The following is an 18771-nucleotide window of genomic DNA, read 5'->3' as shown; positions in this document are numbered from 1 at the left end:
TTTTGTTTTCATAGCCCTGGACTTTATGTCTAATGGCTTTTGAATGACCATGGACTTCAAAAGACATAGAACACAAAAGCAAAGCCAAGACTTTCCTGGAGGGGGAGGTTCAAGCTGGTCCCCTACATAAAATTAAGAGTTATATATTATTTCCAAGTCTCCAGGGAAACTGCTTTAAACTGTTTTAACTGTAATTTTTACATGACTACAAAAAGCAATTCAGTTCATACACACCACTAAATGACCGTGTAGCTTGAATTCAGTGGGATGAAGTTGATAATGAAGCTCTGAATTGCAGATGTGAAAAAAGGTATTCCTTATAATGTAATTTTATTTATTTCTGTGTACCTTTGAGTCAGTGTTGACTCCTGGCAATTACTTGGATCTTTGCAGAATGACTGCAGGAAAATATCGCCGGCTCGACTTACCGGCCCACGGCGCTTTTGCAGAAGGGCCGGGCAGACTCGGACCCTTTCAATGGCGGCCGCCATCTTGTTTTCGGCCGAAGTCTCGCGAGACGAGACTTCGGCCGGGAAAGCCTGGCCCACGTGGCCGGGCATGACGTGGGGACCGGGCGGGGCTTGCCGCCCCTATTTAAGGGCGGCAGGCCTCGGGCCAAGCCTTTTCGCCCGGACCCAGCACAGGAGCAGACACTCGGCTGAGAGCTGCTCCGGTCGCCATTTTGGGTGGCCTCGTGCGCGGCCGCCATTTTGTGGCTGGCAGCGTGGGCGAAAAGTTGTCGGTGGTGCCCAGCAGTGTCGGAGGACTCGACTGGAGCTACAATTTCTGCGTGGTGATCCCCCTCGGGCCCGAGGGGGACTGGTAACCTTGCTCCCGGCTGGGAGGAGGGCGCGGTTGGGCCCCGCCTGAACTTGGGGTGGGGCTGCTTGGCCTCTGGGGGGGTACCCGGTTACGTGGTGTTCTTGGGGGCCAGCTTTAGGGCCGTTAATCAGCCTGCACGTGGGGGGAGCTTATTCGGTTTCCGGGCCTTTGGGAAGGGGGTTTGGACGGGCTTCTCCCTTTGCATTCCTTTGCGAATTAGGTATGGCTCCAAAGAAGAGGCCTGCCACGGCCCCTATGGCTCCGCCGGCTGCGCGACCCAGGAGGGCCCTTAGGCCTTCTGCCCGGGCTCGGGCCAGTAGGGAAGGGCCTACGGGGGTGGTTCCCGTGCAAGGGGGGGTGGTTTCGTTGCCTCCTGCCCCTCAACCTGATCCTTCTCCTGCCATGTCTTGGGCCAGGGTGTTGGAGAGGCTCGACGAGCTCGAGCAGTGGAGAAGTGGATCGGGCCCCGGAGGGTCCCTCGAGCAGGTTCCTGCGGCGTTGGGAAGAGATCCGGTTGCGGCCCAGGCTGGGCAGATGGCTCCTGCTGGACGACTGGCCCCGGCGGGGCCGATGGCGGCTTTCCCGGGCCCCGCAACGATGGGCCCCCCGTGGATGTCATCAACCCCGTACGGGGCAGGTGAGGCTGCACCACACACTACACCTCTGTCCTTTCTTCCTTCACCCACCTCGGGTTTCCCCCCGTCGGGGGTTGGGAGTGGGTCTAGTTTTTTGGGGTCTTCCACGGGCACCTGCGGGCAGGTCTGGGCGCCGCCGGTTCCTTCTTCGGGGCCGCTGGCGGCTGGCCCTGCTCCGCTGCCCGGGCCAGGTCCTACAGGGGTACCTGCGGTGCCCGGTGTAGGGGGGTGGGTCCCTCCAGCCCCTGCTGTTATGCCCCCGCTCCCTGTCTTGCCCTACCCCAGGGTGTGGGAGTTTTCGGTGTTGTGGCCAACATGGTATGGGACCCGTTCGCTTGCATTAAAGCAGGGGCCATCCCGTGCGGGTTGCCGTCCACCCCTCTTGGATGCCACCTTCACCCTTCGGTGAAGGAGGCTATATGGCGGGGTGAATATGTGGATCTTTTTTCGCTTTTGAACCGAGAGGTTCCCAAGCAGGAGAAAGAGATTGTCCCGGGGGAGAAAACAAAGAAAGCAAAAGTAACAAAATGCTTCAGCTCATGGCTGTATGCTTTTCTTACTTATGCGTCTGTGGTGATTCAGAGGCAGCCGGCTATGGCCTCTGCCATGATTAAATATATAGATTTGATCGCCAGGGCCCACTTCGAGTATAAGGGCACCATATGGCGCCATTATGATAAAGGCTTTCGTATGAGGATGGCGGTAGAGCCTAACTTGCCTTGGGATATGGTGGTTCCGGACCTTTGGTTCCGGGCCACGCATATGTCTGGTAAGGAAGGGTGTGAGCGTACAGATAGTGGGCACTTCATGGAGGAGGAGCCTGGTGCGGCTTCGCCGGCCAAGGCGACTCCTGGTGTGGCCAGCAAGGGGGCCTCGCCCGCTTGTCACGAGTTTGCTGCAAAGGGGGCGTGTTTTCGTCCCTTTTGTAAGTACAAGCACGCCTGCGGGAATTGTGGGGGGTCCCATGCAGCTTCAGTATGTCCCCGCCCCAAGAAAGGGGCGGAGAAGAAGGGCGGGGGTCCAGGAAAACCTCCCCCACCAGCTGGGGGAAAAGGGGCCCAGCCCAATTGATGTTTCTGTGCTTGAGGGTTGGTTGGTCGACTACCACCCTCGCCCGAGAGCCGAGTTGCTCTTGAGGGGTTTCTCCGAGGGATTTAGGATCCCTTACGTGGGTGTTAGGAAGGCTTTCATGTCGGACAACCTTAGGTCGGTTGTCGGACATGAGGACATTGTTCGGGCTAAGATTCGAGAGGAGGTGGCTGAGGCAGGGTCCTCGGGCCTTTCCCGGAGCCGCCCTTTTCGAATCTTAGAGTGTCCCCCCTGGGGGTGGTCCCCAAAAAGGCGAGTGGTGAATTTCGGTTGATTCACCATTTGTCTTTTCCAAAAGGGGAGTCAGTGAATGACTTCATTCCTGACGAACTTTGTTCAGTCCGGTACCCATCCTTTGATGCGGCCGTGGCCATGGTTAGGGAGTGTGGGGTGGGAGCCCTTATGGGTAAATGCGACATTAAGTCGGCATTCCGGCTCCTCCCCATTCACCCAGGCGACTTCGAGCTTCTGGGCTTCCATTTTGAAGGTGGTTTTTATGTGGACAGGGCATTGCCAATGGGCTGCTCTGTTTCCTGCTCCCTTTTTGAGAGCTTTAGTACCTTCCTGGAGTGGGTGCTCAGGAGACGTAGTGGCCTGGGTTCGGTCGTTCATTACCTTGATGATTTCTTGATGGCCGGGCCGGCGCACTCGGAGCAATGCTTTGCTTTGATGCGGGACTTCGAAGCCCTTTGTGCTCAATTGGGGGTGCCTTTAGCCCCTGAGAAGACCGAAGACCCTGCCACCAGGATTACCTTCCTCGGTATTGAATTGGACTCAGAGGAGCAATCTTCCAGATTGCCCCTGGATAAGTTGATTAAAATCAGGAGCAAGCTCGAGGCGGTCTTGGGCTGCAGGAAGGTTACTCTTCGGCAGCTCCAGGAATTGGCCGGGATCCTTAATTTTGCCTGTCGGGTAGTGGTGCCAGGCAGGGCTTTTTCTCGCCGGTTGTATGATGCGATGAAAGGGCTACGTTTGCCCCACCATCGTACCCGCTTATGCGCTGGGGTCAGGGCTGACCTCTGCGTGTGGCGGGAGTTTTTGGAACATTTTAACGGGTTGTCTTTCTGGCGGCACGAGCTTCTTTTGGAAGCGGAGCTGCAGCTCTGCTCCGATGCCGCAGGGACTTGTGGTTTTGGGGTAGTGTTAGGTGACCAGTGGTGCTGGTCGGCATGGCCTCCGGAATGGAGTGCCTGTTCATTGGTTAAGGATTTGACCTTTTTGGAGCTTTTCCCCTTGATAGTGGCCTTAGAGCTCTGGGAAGAGCAGTTTAGGGACAAGACTGTGAATTTTTGGTGTGACAACCTAGCGGTTGTCCATGTTGTGAACGCCCTGTCCTCTAAGAGTGACAGGGTAATGCGGCTTGTCCGCCATTTTGTGCACAGGTCCTTGTCTCTAAACGCATTGTTTTTGGCTAGGCACGTCCCGGGGCTAGATAACGGGGTGGCTGACGCCTTGTCCCGTGGTCAGTTGTCCAGGTTTTGGACCCTGGCCCCGTGGGCCCGAGAGTCGCCAGAGGTGTTTCCAGCCCACCTGTGGAGCCTGGGCGGGCTCCCGAGAGCTGGAGAGACGAGGCCTCCAGGGCGATCGCCTTGTCCGTAGCACCTGGCACCCTGCGAGCTTACCAGCGTGCAGGTAAGGAGTTTGGGGATTTCAGGCAGGGTAAGGGTTACCCCCATAGCTGGCCTGCCCCGGTTGAGCACCTAGCTGAATTTTGTGTCCTGCTGAAGGGGCGTGGCCTTTCAGTTAGGACTATCAGGTCTAGGTTAGCCGGCCTCGCCTTTCTGTCCAAGGCGGGGGGGGTTTAGTGATTTTTTGGGTGATTTTCGCATCCGGAGGATGCTGGAAGGCTGGGTGAGGGAGCGACAGGGGTTCCCTTCTGACACTCATCAGGCCCTGATGGTTCAGCAGCTGTCTTTGATTAATCAGGCATTCGACAGTCTGTGTGCCTCTCTGTACGACGCCCGTCTTTTTAGGGCAGCGACTTGCGTTATGTTTTTTGGGGCCCTCAGGGTCAGCGAGGCAATGGCCTCCTCGCAGTCTGACTTGTCGCTCCGCGCTTTCCAGCTTACTGATCTGACCTTTAGGCAGGGAGGTGTCTCCCTTTTGGTGAGACATTCCAAGACAGATCAGTTACACAGAGGGGTTAGAATTGAGCTTCGCGCAGCCACCGATCAGTCTGTGTGCCCGGTGGCTGCTTTGCAGCATTTTTGTGGCTTGCGGGGGTCAGGGCGGGGGTACCTTTTTAAACACCAGGATGGCACCCCCCTGACCCGGTATCAATTCTGGGCGTTAGTGTCGAAGGCAATGGCTCAGGTAGGCATGGATCCCGCCGGCTACGGAACGCATTTGTTCCGTATCGGCGCCGCCACTAGCGCGGCACTTTCTGGTTTCCCGGCCCAACGGATTCAGGAGATCGGCCGCTGGCGGTCAGCGGCATATTTGGGTTATGTTAGGCCCGCTGAGGATTCTGGGCAGGGTTTAGGCTAGGTAACCTCTCTGTGTGTGTCCTCTTCCAGGTTCCCAGTCCAGGCAGAAACCGACAGCGCTGCTGTGTGGCCACAGCATGGTCTTTTGGGCCGGCCGCTCAGCAGCCAGAAGCGCCATTGGGACCCAGTTGTCATTGGGACGGTGGGTCAATGTTGTTTGGATGGGCCGGAGAGGTATGCGGTGGGAGGGGCTCCTACCGACGTTGCTGGGTAATCAGCATCTCAGGGCTGTACCCGGCGCTGCTGGGCGGGCGGCTACCCAGGGTCGCGCCCAGATGGGACTGGGTGGTCGGCAACCCATAGCCGCACCCAGATGGCTGGTCTTGCACCTCGGTGGCAATGACCTGTGCCTGCTTGGTGGTCTACCGTTGATCATCCAGGCGCGCGAAGACCTGCGGTGGCTTCGCACGGTGTGGCCCACCACGCAAGTGGTGTGGTCAGAGATCCTCCCAAGGATCGTTTGGAGGGACGCCATTTCCCTTAGGGCCATACACCGGGTCAGGCGTAGGGTGAATAAGGCCTTGGGAAAAACAGTCAGGGAATTAGGTGGGGTTGTAGTGGCCCATCCCCTCATCACCGTAGATCGGCTGTGGCTTTACCGGGCCGATGGCGTTCACCTGTCAGAACAGGGGAACGCCATTTTCTTACAGGACCTGCAGCGGTCTCTGCGTGAGCTGGCGCAGATAGAGGGGGGAGTCGGGGGGCCAAGATAGAGATCTGACCCCCGCTCCGTGGCAGGTTAGGGGCGGAAATCTGGGTGGTGGTTCAGCAACTGCGCGTTCTCCCTTGGGCGTCTTTGGGGATGATTGACAGGTTCTCTCCAAGCTCATGGTGGGGTGCTACCTGCGCACTTGGGGGGAACCTGTCTTTGGGTCCCGCTATTGAAGTCCCAGGGTAGGGGTGAGCCGGCGGGACCCCCCTCATGCGAGTGCATGGCAGGGTCTCAGGTGAGGGAGAGGTCCCTCACCTGGACCAGCATCGAGCTACGCCCTTAGTTGCCCAGGAATGTTGACCTTTTACGTCATTTCCGCCCCGGAAGTGTTTGTTTGACCCTGCAGGTCCACTGTTTCCGGGTCATAGTTGAATATGTTGATTTATGCAAATTTATGCTAATTCATGCTAATTTAATTAATAAATTATGCAAATTTATTTTAATAAAAATGACCCAAGTTTAAATCCAGCTCTGGTGTCCGTGTCGTTACTCCGTCTCTTCTGCAATATCGCCGGCTCGACTTACCGGCCCACGGCGCTTTTGCAGAAGGGCCGGGCAGACTCGGACCCTTTCAATGGCGGCCGCCATCTTGTTTTCGGCCGAAGTCTCGCGAGACGAGACTTCGGCCGGGAAAGCCTGGCCCACGTGGCCGGGCATGACGTGGGGACCGGGCGGGGCTTGCCGCCCCTATTTAAGGGCGGCAGGCCTCGGGCCAAGCCTTTTCGCCCGGACCCAGCACAGGAGCAGACACCCACCCGCCCTTCCCTATTTTGCAGTGTGCCTGGTGGGTCGCCCTCGGGGGCCGAATGGGAATTTTTTGCAGCCTCGCCCATTAGGCTAGGCTGTTTTTTCGCCCATTCCACACTGGGGAGATGGACATGCGGTTAGGGGGTGCTTGCATTTAATAGGTTAATTGGCTTACCTTTGGTCATTTGGGTAGGCAGGTTAGGGGCGGAAATCTGGGTGGTGGTTCAGCAACTGCGCGTTCTCCCTTGGGCGTCTTTGGGGATGATTGACAGGTTCTCTCCAAGCTCATGGTGGGGTGCTACCTGCGCACTTGGGGGGAACCTGTCTTTGGGTCCCGCTATTGAAGTCCCAGGGTAGGGGTGAGCCGGCGGGACCCCCCTCATGCAAGTGCATGGCAGGGTCTCAGGTGAGGGAGAGGTCCCTCACCTGGACCAGCATCGAGCTACGCCCTTAGTTGCCCAGGAATGTTGACCTTTTACGTCATTTCCGCCCCGGAAGTGTTTGTTTGACCCTGCAGGTCCACTGTTTCCGGGTCATAGTTGAATATGTTGATTTATGCAAATTTATGCTAATTCATGCTAATTTAATTAATAAATTATGCAAATTTATTTTAATAAAAATGACCCAAGTTTAAATCCAGCTCTGGTGTCCGTGTCGTTACTCCGTCTCTTCTGCAATTAGGAAACTAGCCACTACAATGATAAGCCCCTGACTTCTTAGGCAAACTAAGGCTATGACATCATGACACACCCACTCATCAAAAGAATAATATAGATGTTGATATAAATGAGCCCATCTTGACTTGCAAAAGTGTAAAACAAGACTATATCCTGTCCTGCTAACATTCAACTTTCACATTAATGGCATTGTTGAAATGTCCGCTAACCCTGAATTCCAACCACCTTCCTTTGCCAACTGCCTCATCTCTGATCTTTTTTATGCTGATTATGCAACCATGTTGTTTTTAACCAAAATAAGCCTCCAAAGATGCTTTAAAGCTCATTACTTTACTGCTCCAGAGAACACCTCAAAATAAATTACTCCAAAACAGAAGTACTAATATTCTCTAGGAAACAATTCAAAGCCCCAACTAGATGGATGTTAAACAGTAAACTCATCTAAATGAAGCTAAATCCTTTAAGTATCTAGATCTCTACTTTCAGTTGTTCTATTTAAACAAGGGACTTTCTATTAAAATCCCCCACAGCATCCCTTGCAATTAACTAAATTTGCAGGCCAATTTGATAACAATGATACCCCAGCAGCTATTGAACTATTTAAAGCTAAAGTTCTGTATTTGATGCTACATGGTGCTCAGTTAGAAACAATCCAAATAAATTACTTGAAAACCTTGCTACAAGTTTATAATTCATCTTCCAAGGCTTTAACATAACTAGAATTAGACTGCATTTTCCTTGGGACATGATTAAGGTTTTCTCCTCTTAGAGATGTTGACACTTTGGGGAAAAAATGCAGAGAAGAGCAAAAAATAATAATAAAGGAACTGGAGATTACAACATATGAAGAACGGTTGCAGGGATTGGGTATGTCTAATCTAATGAAAGGAAGGACCAGGGGAGACATGATAACAGTGTTCCAATATCTCAGGGGCTGCCACAAAGAAGAAGGAGTCAGGCTATTTTCCAAAGCTCCTGAGGATAGGACAAGAAGCAATGGGTGTGTAAACTAATCAAGGAGAGAACCAACCTAGAAATAGGGAGGCATTTCCTGACATTGAGATCAATTAACCAGAGGAGGGTTTTTTAGGAAAAGATTGGACAACTATTTGTCTGAAATGGTATGTGGTCTCCTTGAATGAGCAGGAAGTTAGACTAGACCTCCAAGGTCCCTTTCAACTCTTATTCTGTTAAATCTACTGGTGTTTGTCTTGCCTTGCTGGATAGGTTTTCTTCTGACAAATTAATGATGATTTGACACATTGCAGTCTTACCTTATCAGCACTATCCGTTTTGGGGCTTGGTAAACCCCTGATTGAACTAAATTAGAGAATTTGGGATCTAACTATTCAAAATGCCAGGGACAAAGTCTCCCATCATCTTTATAACACAATTGCCTCTCCTCGCTGGTCTACAACAAAACATTTCTTTATTATCTTATGTGCTTTATCATCCTATTATCTTATCATGCAGGAGACTATTTACTTTAGTCTGAATTGGAGCATTGCCTATTAGGACAGCAAATAGTAGATATATATGGCTCCCCTGTGAAAGCTGACCTTATTTCAGTTCATACCTGGAGGTAAAATCACATGCTATTAAAATATCTATTGTACCCAATGGCAAAGAAGTCTGACATTTCCAATGGTTCATCAATCTAATTACTACTGTAACTATTACACTTTTTCTTGAGTGACTTCTCTACAGAAACTTTTAAGAAAGTTTCAAAATTCCTATTTATAGCTATATTTGTTAGAAACCATCTGACTAGCATTTTCTCTCAATTGTTAAACTATTTATTGTAATGTATGCAGTGCCTTTATTGTATTTGATTTTGGAATATAATTAAACAGAGATTGATTTTTTTGGTTTGTCCTTGCCTTTTTTTCTAGAGCTAGAGCTTTCCAAATAAAATATCATAGTACACATCTTGTACTCTGACAATAAAGGTTTGAACTTTTAGAGTTAGAGGTTAAGAGAGAAGGAGGGCCCAGGGACTAAAGTAGGATTAGAACTCACAGTCACCAAATTTTGTGTAGTACTGCTTAAACTGAGCTAGATATGAATACTTGAAAGCCTTTTAACAACCCATAGGATATTGTAGTGAATATATATAGCCCCTGGATTTGTTAATTAAACATTGTGCATTGTTGTGTTAGAGCAGGATAGTTTTCTACATTTGTGTTTTTAAATAGAATTTGAATATCATTTTGATCAGCTTTTCAAGAGATTGGATGCATACTGTTCTAAATTATCATTTAACTGCAGAAAAACTGAACTGCAGAAAAAACAATTACTGCCAACCTGCCTTCCATTGAGGACCTGTATACTGCACGAGTCAAAAAGAGGGCTGTAAAAATACACGTAAATTGTTTCAACTCCAACCTTCAAATCATTGCTATAGAGCACTGCACACCAAGACAACTGGACACAAGAACAGTTTTTTCCCAAATGCCATCACTCTGCTAAACAAATAATTCCCTCACCACTGTCAAACTATTCACTAAGGCTGTATTACTATTAATATTAGTTTTTCTCATTGCTCCTATCACTATCCGCCAATTATAACTGTATAATTGTAACTTGTTGCTTATATCCTTATGATTTATATTAATATTGATTGTTTCCTGATTGCTTAGTAGGATAATCATGAAGTGTTGTACCTCATGATTCTTGACAAATGTATCTTTTCTTTTATGTACACTGAGAACATATGCACCATGTGTGTCCAATCACACTTGGCCAATAAAGAATTCTATTCTATTTGATGGAATACATTGTTTGCTGATTGGTTACAGTAGAATCAAGGTTTGCTTGTTTGTTTTTTCACCAAGTTGTACATTTCAGTAGATATAAGAACTTTGTCATTTCACCAAAGAAGAAATAATTAGAATCGTTCAGAGTTTCAAAGCAGTATTTAAGGTGAAGCATTGATTGAGTTACCCTTTCAAAAAACCATTCATGAATCAAATGGGGAGGGGGTGGGGAATCACTGTTAAAGCAATGAATCAAACCGGTGGCTTTGAAACACTCTCTGTTCCTTTGAAGCAATTTGCAGATTCATTAGCTACTCTGCAATTTTCCACATATAGAGAATAAAGGGGCGTGGAGAGGATGACCTTGGTGGAGAGATGGAAGATCCTGTTACCAACGCTAGAAAAAAAAAAGAACATAGTTTATGTGCAAATAGCATTTAGCATTATAGCAATAGGTAGTGCTTTTACAGCCCTCTAAGTGGTTTACAGAATCAGGAAATTGCCCCCAACAATCTGAGTCCTCATTTTACCCACTTCGGAAGGATGGAAGGCTGAGTCAACCTTGAGCCAGTGGTGAGATTTGAACTGCTGAACTACAGCTATCAGTTAGCTGAAGTAGCCTGCAGTGCTGCACTCTAACCACTGCACCACCACGGCTCTTATGATGGGGAGAGATTGTGAAGCTAAGTCTATCTATGTCTCTATCTCCCTCCCTCCCTCTTTCCCCCTCTTTCTCTGACACACACACACACACTTCACATGAATATAAAAAAGATGAATGAAGGGAAGCGCAATCAGACTTTCAAAATGATGTTACTACCATTTAGCTAAACAAAAGTAGGTTTGTGTGTGTGTTCTGAGGAGTTTGTTTCTTGACCTGATCTGCTGAAAATAGATGGGTTCGTGACTTGGATGACGAGTTCAATGATCTCATGAAACTCCCTGCTTACTAGAATGCTGGATTGCTCCTCATTCATTCTCTCCATTTTCACCTCTTTTCTTAGGCTCATCCTCAAGGCTTAGCTTTGTTCTAGAGGGAAATAATACACACCAGTGCTGTTCTTACTAACATAGCTGAGAAATCAATTCCCAGCACTTTGATAATCTTGGCCCGACTTTATTTCTAAATTCTGCATGATTGGTGCAGATAGCAATCTGTCAGTGCAGTGCAGAGGGGCAAGGCCAATGTACTTTGTATATTATGCTGTATATTAAAATATGCTTTAAGCAACCTTGACTGCCTTAAATAAGATACTGGGAATGCTTTCCCTCTCTCTGTGTGTCTGTTTCAGTCTCTGTAACCTGCCTAGCTCTGTGGCACTGTATCTCACTGTGCAGGTTGCTTCTGCTGCCTCTGATAACTAATTGACATATACTATTGCCAGCCAGCCACCCAACTCCGATATAGTCAATCTGCACCAGAAATAAGTGGCATTTTCCAGGAGGAACTAAGCTTCCACCCAGCTCTAGCAATTCTTTTTCTTTTCTTTTCTTCTTTTTTTTTTTGCAATGCAGAAATATTACTAAACACATGCAATAAATGACACCAGACCCTGCAAGTAAATCAAAGCATTTTGTGGAGAAGGATGAGAAGAATTGGGGGTCAGTGGGGTGGCTGAAAAAATGCCAAGAGGAGCATTTGAGGGAAGAAAGTCAATTTCTTCCTTTCAATGCAAAGGAACAAGGAAAGAGGTAAGTAGGAAGAGCCTGGATTTAAATTTTAAAATCTAGGGAAATAACTGCATAGATAATGGAAGATGCTGAACTTAATGTCATCTGAAAGGGAGGTTGACAGTGGGGCTATGGAATCATAATATTATTCTTTATTGTGCTGATGGCTTGTCTAAGGTGACCAGATGTCATGCTTTTGGTGGGACAGTCCCGCTTTTTGATGATTTGTCCCGTGTCCCGGGGCCTTTGAAAAATGTTCCCCTTTTTTTAAAGTTATCCTCCCCTGGGGCTGCGGCGGGACCCTGGATATGGCAGTCTGGAGGCAGCCACACAGCAACTCTGCCCAAGGGAGGCTTAGAATGTGCCAGTCACCTCGGCCTCTAAATCTGGGGGGGTGCTTCGGGGCTGGCACTGAGCCCCAAAATGATGTGGGGGGGGGCTCCCACAGCCGTCCCTCTGCTCCAGCCCCACCCTCCCAAAGGGGCACCAAGCGGCACCGGGGGGGGGGCCTGTTGCATCCCAGTTGATTCCATCCCTCTGGGCAGGACAAGGGGACAGTGGTGGCAGTTACCCTTTGAGGAGCAGCAGCAACAACGGGAATGTCACATCCATACCCTCCCCAACGCAGCCGCCACCAGTGTCTCTGCTGGGACCGGCTAACTCAGGGGCATGGAAATTAGGGTGGGGGCTGATGGAGCTGAGCCCCGTCCCGCCGGATGATCGAAGCTGCCCCGCGGGCTCCTCCACTGGCTGGATACATTGAGGGGACACCCGCCCGCTTCTCAGAAGCTGCTACCGTGTGCCCAGCCTCCACTACCTGGTGGCAGGCATTCCAGATGTTCCTCCTGGGGTACCTGCCAGCACTGCGCCAGTTTTTGGCTGGAGGCTGGCAGTTTGGCCCTGGGGATAAGTAGGGTGCATGGCACCCAGTCAGTGGAAGAGCACGCGGGGCAGCTTTGATCATCTGGTGGATGGGACTCAGCTCCATCAGCCCCCACCCAAATCTACCACCTTCAGGGGCACCTTTGGGTTGGCGCAGTGGTCAGCGAAGGCACTCCGAGCAAAGCTGCCTCAGCTCGGGAATCCCGCAGCTGGCGCCCTCTGCTTGGAGCACCTTAGCCAACTGCTGCACACTCCCAAAGGCGCTCCTGAAGGCAGGGTGGGGGCTGACAGAACCGAGCCCCATCTGCTGGATGATCGAAGCTGCTCCGTGGGCTCCTCTGCCAGCTGGATGCCACGTGCCCCACTCATCCCTGGAGGACAAGCTAAGAAGAAGTGTGGTAGGGTGCTGGCTCATCCCCAGAGAGACAGAGGTGGAGGGAAAGAGAGGGAGAAGTGAAGTGAAAGGGGGAGGGAATGTGAGAGAAAAGGAGAAAAAGAAAAATGAGAAACTGATGGAGGGAAAGAATGGGGGAGAGGAAGAACAAACAAATGAGAGAGAGAAGGGATGAGAAGGAAAAGAGAGGGAGAGGGAAGAGTCTGCAGAGAGGAGGGGCGGCATACAAATATAATAAATAATAATAATAATAATAATAATAATAATAATAATAATAATAGACAAACAGAAATGAAAGGGAGAGAGTGAGAGAGAAATGAGGGAAAGGTTGAGAGAGAGAGAATGAGAGAGGGAGAAGAGGGAAACAAATGAGAGATTTGTGGGTGGGTGGTCACTTCCCTTGGGAGTCTTTCCCTTTGCAGCCCAGGAAGGTTTAAAGGAGGGGGGCTGTGGGCAAGGCTTGCATGAGTCAATAGGGCAGGAGGAATTTGGGGAGTGGTCGCTTTTGCTGTTTGTGTCGAGGCCGAGGCTTCCTGCCTCCCCAGTTGGGAATTCTGGCTTCTTGGCCAGCTCTCTCTCTCTCTCTCTCTCTCTCTGTCTGTCTCCCTCTCCCCATCCTAGCCTGGGGTGCCAGGGACCCTGCTGGTAATTTGGGGAGGGAGATGGAAATACCTTCGACCCACCCCCACCTTAATTCCTTCCCCTGGCTGAAATAGCTGGGAAGAAAACAGTGACCCCCCCCTCCTGCCCGCCGGTTCGGTATATTAGTTGCGAATTTGCTATGGCAGCCTAAGCAGCACGCTATCCATGCTAGAGAACTGGACAGACATGTGGACTATTGTTAAAAAAAGAGAGGGAGTGTGGAAGACAAACACACACAGAGAGTGAGAGGGAGAGAGAGAGACAGAGACAGAGAGAGCAAGAGAGAGAGAAAGAGGGAGAGAGAAAGAGAGAGAGAAAGAGAGAGAGAGAGAGAAAGCAAGCAAAAGTGAAAAAGAAAGAGAGCAAGAAACAGAGAGAGAGAGAGAGAGAGAGAGAGAGAAAGCAAGAGAGAGAGAGAGGGAGGGGGAGAGAGAGAGAATATTATTTTTGCTAAAAAAATTGGCTAAACTTTTTTTTTTTTTAAAAACCCACCCTGCTCAGTAGTGTCTCTCTTTCCCAATCTTAAAATCTGATCACTTTAGGCTTGTCCAGTCTCCAGTAGAGAGATGCTATGCTAGGACTGTGGAAATGTTGACAAAACTTTGATGGAATCAATCACTGAACAATCAAACAATCACCTTATTGAAGGAAATTTATAAATAATAGCTGAGACCATAGTTCCCTCTAAGCTGAGCAGTGAGCAATCGCTCACTTAAAAATCATCATCAACTCAGAGTTTTCCAAACCTGCCCAGAAGCCAAGAGGGAAAGAGTGAGAGGGAAGGAGAGAGAGAGGAAGAGAGGAAGAGAGAGAAACAGATAGAAAAAAGCGAGGAAGGAAAAGAGAAAGAAAAAGAATGGGAGTAAGGAAGAGAGAAAGAAAATCAAAATCTAGTTTGAAACTAGCTCAACTATTTAAGTGGCATTTTGATATTAATAGAGTTGCCCTATTTTGAGCTCACTGTTATAAACACACAGTACAGTATTTTATTTTGAAATTCTCTGAGGCAAAACAGGGTGGGTTTTTTATTTGTTTGTTTGTTTGTTTATTTATTTATTTATTTATTATTTCTGCCGCGAAGGGACTGCCACTCAGACACTATACTTTTCCGCCCACCCCAAAAAAAAATTAGAGGGAACACTGGCTGAGACCAGAAGGAGAAAAAAGGTACTAAATGTACCAAGAGTTTCTTTGCTACTTGATTTATTGTACATTTAATACCTTTTTTCTCCTTCTTCTAGCATTATTATAGATAAGAACCTAGGAACAACCACAAAGGAAGAGGTGGGATTCAGCAGGTTCTGACCAGTTCTGAAGAACAAGTAGTGGAAATTTTGAGTACTTCGGGGAACCGGTAAATACCACCTGTGACTGACTAGTTTCTGAGCTAATAGATGCAAAATACTTGTCTTTGCATCTCACAAAGTTTTGTTAATTCTTTAAATGCTGGGATGTAGATATGAGCATGGTTTCTTTTCCTTAACATCTGGCTGCTCAAATTAGGAGTCAACTGCAAGAACCTTCAATTCCTGTGGTCTCCTCATGAGAAGTAGCCATCAGGTCATTTATTGAACATTGTTGTCTGACAAGTGGTTGTGTATATGTTCCTTTTGCTCCTCTTAGGCCACCCAAACCTGATTACTGTGATATAGTCTTTCAGTTTTGAACTCTGCTAGGGTGGAATCATTGGCTGAAGAGGAGAGGATCCCTCTAGGGAGAGTAAAGAGACATTCAAGTTTAAAGCCTGTTTATGGAAGGAAATGTTTGAAGCCAAATCTTTCTGTCTATATCTGCCCTTTCCACAGGGAAGGCAGACAGTCTGTCAAGGTGTAATATAGGTGATCAACAATGAAATATCTACTTGGCTTGAATCAAGTACCATTCCAAGCTTTGCAGATTTGACTGATTTGTGGGTCCCTAAATTATCCCCCCTTCCCGTTTAAGGAAAGTGATAATTGTCACATCCGTCATGACCACATGACCAAGGAGGTCCCTGCTGATTGGCTTTACACTGGCTCCTGCAAAAATGGGAGATTACTGGGAGATTGGTTAAGGCATTGACAGCTGGGACTATAAAAGAGCTGTCACACAGAAGGTTGCCATTCTCCCTCTCAGATGTTAGCAAGTCACTGGTTAGCTGGGGCCGGAGCCCCAAAGTAAAGAGTTGAACTATTTCTGAGCCTCATCTCACTCATTAGCACCTTGTTAGCAAACATATTAATAATGTTAGCAGATCACCTTAGGGTTTCTAAGATAATGCAGACCTTTTACTCAGGGCATCATCTAATTCACTCAATATCCTAAAATGCAGATACAGTATCTTGTTCTAGAGATTTCAATTCATTCTAAGCAAATAGATATTACCTGGTTGTGTTTCTGGCTGTCACAAACTTCTTCTCTGCCCCTTTATGTACAATCTCATTTTGGAGAATATTAAAAGAGAGGAATCAGCTAGCTCTGCCTTGTGCCACCTTCATTGAACAGCCAGAATGCTGATTATTTACACTTTAAAAACTCCTTCTTTAGTTTACAATAGCATTTTTCTCTAACCTCAGCTCATTCTGACCTTTACTGACATCATCTTTATAATTCCAGGCTATTTGTGCGCACTCTTTCTTGATGACTTGTCTCTCTTTTCATTTCTCCCCTCCCCCCCCCAGCAGATTTTCACTGTGTATTTTGTATGGCCACATTCCATTTTTCTGCCCTTCCTCCCTCCCTCCTCCCTCCTTCCCCCCTCCCCCCTTCTCTCTCTCTCTTTCATCATTGGAATTATTTACAATTCTGCTTTCAGCATTTCCTTTTTTATAAGCTGCCATGCATTTTGAATTATGTCTCCAATTAGATTCCTTTGCTGTGTAATTTCACTTATTACTGCTCTTAGGTTATTAAAATCTGCTGTTTTGAAGTGCAGGGTAAATGTTTGGATACGTACACTGAATATTCATTTCCCTAAAATAAAAGAGACCTACCCTCATCTCTTTCTCCCTGCTCCTTCCACTTGCTCAAATAAGTCTCCTCAATTGGCTTGTACCTGTCAAGATGGCTGATTCCTCCGATGTTTTCCTCCACACCAGAGGAAATTGAATATAAAGAAGAAGAAATTGTACACAAAATAACTCAGGAATTTCCTGAAGGACCAGACCTAGCCAGAGATTGTCTCCCAGCAAAGCCCTCCATCAGTATTCATTCATGTCTCTATGAAAGATTTACAGTGTGCTTTTGAAAGGCATTATACATTTTCTCCTTGGTTACACGAACAATAACAGTCACTAAGATCAGTACTGCCTTTATTTGTTTCCTTGCTTGTTTTGACCCAGGTGCACCATAGAGGACTACCAAATGCATTCACTTGGATTTCTGGACAGGATGGATATTTGTAACTTGCAGAGTAATTCTTTTCTATTGCTTCTGCTGCTTCTTGAGCAAATTACACCCTTCGATTCCTGAATTCCAGTCATGAGAATCATCCCATAATATTTCCCATTAAATATACTTTTAAACCGCACAGGTTCAAACTGATCTTGTTTACTTCACATGCTCTGTGCTTTAAACAAGGAAGGCTGTGAATTTTATGAGCCAATGTTCCTTCTGATTTTTCATGGAGTGGTTTAATGGGTCCCATTGCAGCAATATCCCCCACATATTTTTAGTGCGGGTAAGTATAGCATACAATGAATGCTTCTTTCCCTTTCCTCTGCTGTTCCATGGACTGGAAGGATGGATAAGAACATCATTTCAGCTTTCAGGTTTCTGACCTTCTTCAAAGTCAATGAAAACTGAATTGTAACTGTCCTTTGCAGTATCACATGAGAATAAATTCTTGAGCAGGAATGGAGAATTCTCGGCAGGCCTGTTAAATTTTAGAAAGTGTTCGGTTTTATCCCTGATCCTTACTCATAACAAACAGCAGAATTCACAAACCATTGGTTAAGGTTGTCATACTTTACTTTTGGTCTGCATACTTAGTTCCCAGTTACCATGACTTTTCTCCTTGCTTGTAAAATTAAAATTTGAAGGTAAAAATTTCCTCTGTCCAGTCGTATCTAATTTTAGGGTACAGTGCTCATCTCTGTCTCTTGACTGAGGGAGCCAGCATTGTGCGAAGACACTTCCATTGCCATGTGGCAAGCATGACTTCAGGCCTAGGTACAAGGAATGCTGTTATCTTCCCAGTGGTACCTAATTATCTACTCACATTTGCAAGTTTTTGAACAGCTAGGTGGGCGAGCAAGTAACAGGAGCTCACCCCATCATGCAGTGCTTGGGTCTCAAACCCAGGCTGTCAGCTTTCCAATGTAAAATTGCATTTGTTTAATTCTTCAAAGACTTACTGCTATCATAAATGCAGCAGTTCAACTTTTTTCTTCATCTCAGTGTTCAAAGAGAAAGCTTTTTTATTCAATTGACTGTAATTAAGTCTAGGCCAGAGATAGATATTTTGGGTTTGGATTCTGCATAAAACCCTTTGACTGATTTCAAAATTCTTATACAGGAAATCAATTCAGATAACAACATATATTACTTTTCTGCAATCTGCTGCTTTGAGGAAAGAGGGAGAGAAAGAAGAGATTATTAGTGTTGGGCAAACTGAACCCCACAATTTGGGTCCGCACCGAATTTTGTGGTGTTCGGCATACCAAACCAAACCCAAATTGCTGAACACTGCAAAAGCCACCGCCCGGCTGTCATCTGCTGAGAAGAGGAGGAGGAGCCAGGAGCTGGTGGCAGTGAAGGAAGGTGAACACCAGGGAGCTGTCGGCCGATCAGGAGGCTGGGAGAGAGGCACAAAAGGAGCTGGGGAATCCCATGAAGAGATTCCACGGAGCTTTGATGTCATGTATACCAGCAGGTTGCTAAGGACGCCAAGGTGATCACTTCCTGGATTCCATCCTCCCTCCATTATTCTAGTGCCGACTCGGAATCCAGGAAGTGATTACCTTGGCATCCTTAGCAACCTGCTGGTATACATGACATCAAAGCTCCATCCCCGGAATCTCATCGTTTTTAATTTTAATGGATTTTTAATTTTTATTTATTTTTATTTTTACGAAAAAGGACACCGCAGTGGCACCGCAAGCAAAGGGAGGTCCTTTCACGTTAAAAAAAAAAATGTATCCTACTAATTCTCACTCCATCTATTCCTTGTGTAACTTGTGTAGCTAACCATATAATTTTCAGAACATTCATACTATTACTTGGGGATGCTATTTTTAAATGTAGAATACATTTCCACCTCAATTTCTATAAGGTCACAT

The sequence above is a fragment of the Erythrolamprus reginae genome, chromosome 2, assembly GCF_031021105.1.
Source record: "Erythrolamprus reginae isolate rEryReg1 chromosome 2, rEryReg1.hap1, whole genome shotgun sequence".
Classification (NCBI taxonomy): domain Eukaryota; kingdom Metazoa; phylum Chordata; class Lepidosauria; order Squamata; family Dipsadidae; genus Erythrolamprus; species Erythrolamprus reginae.
The sequence above is the reverse complement of the archived record's forward strand: the minus strand, read 5'-3'. Positions refer to the sequence as shown.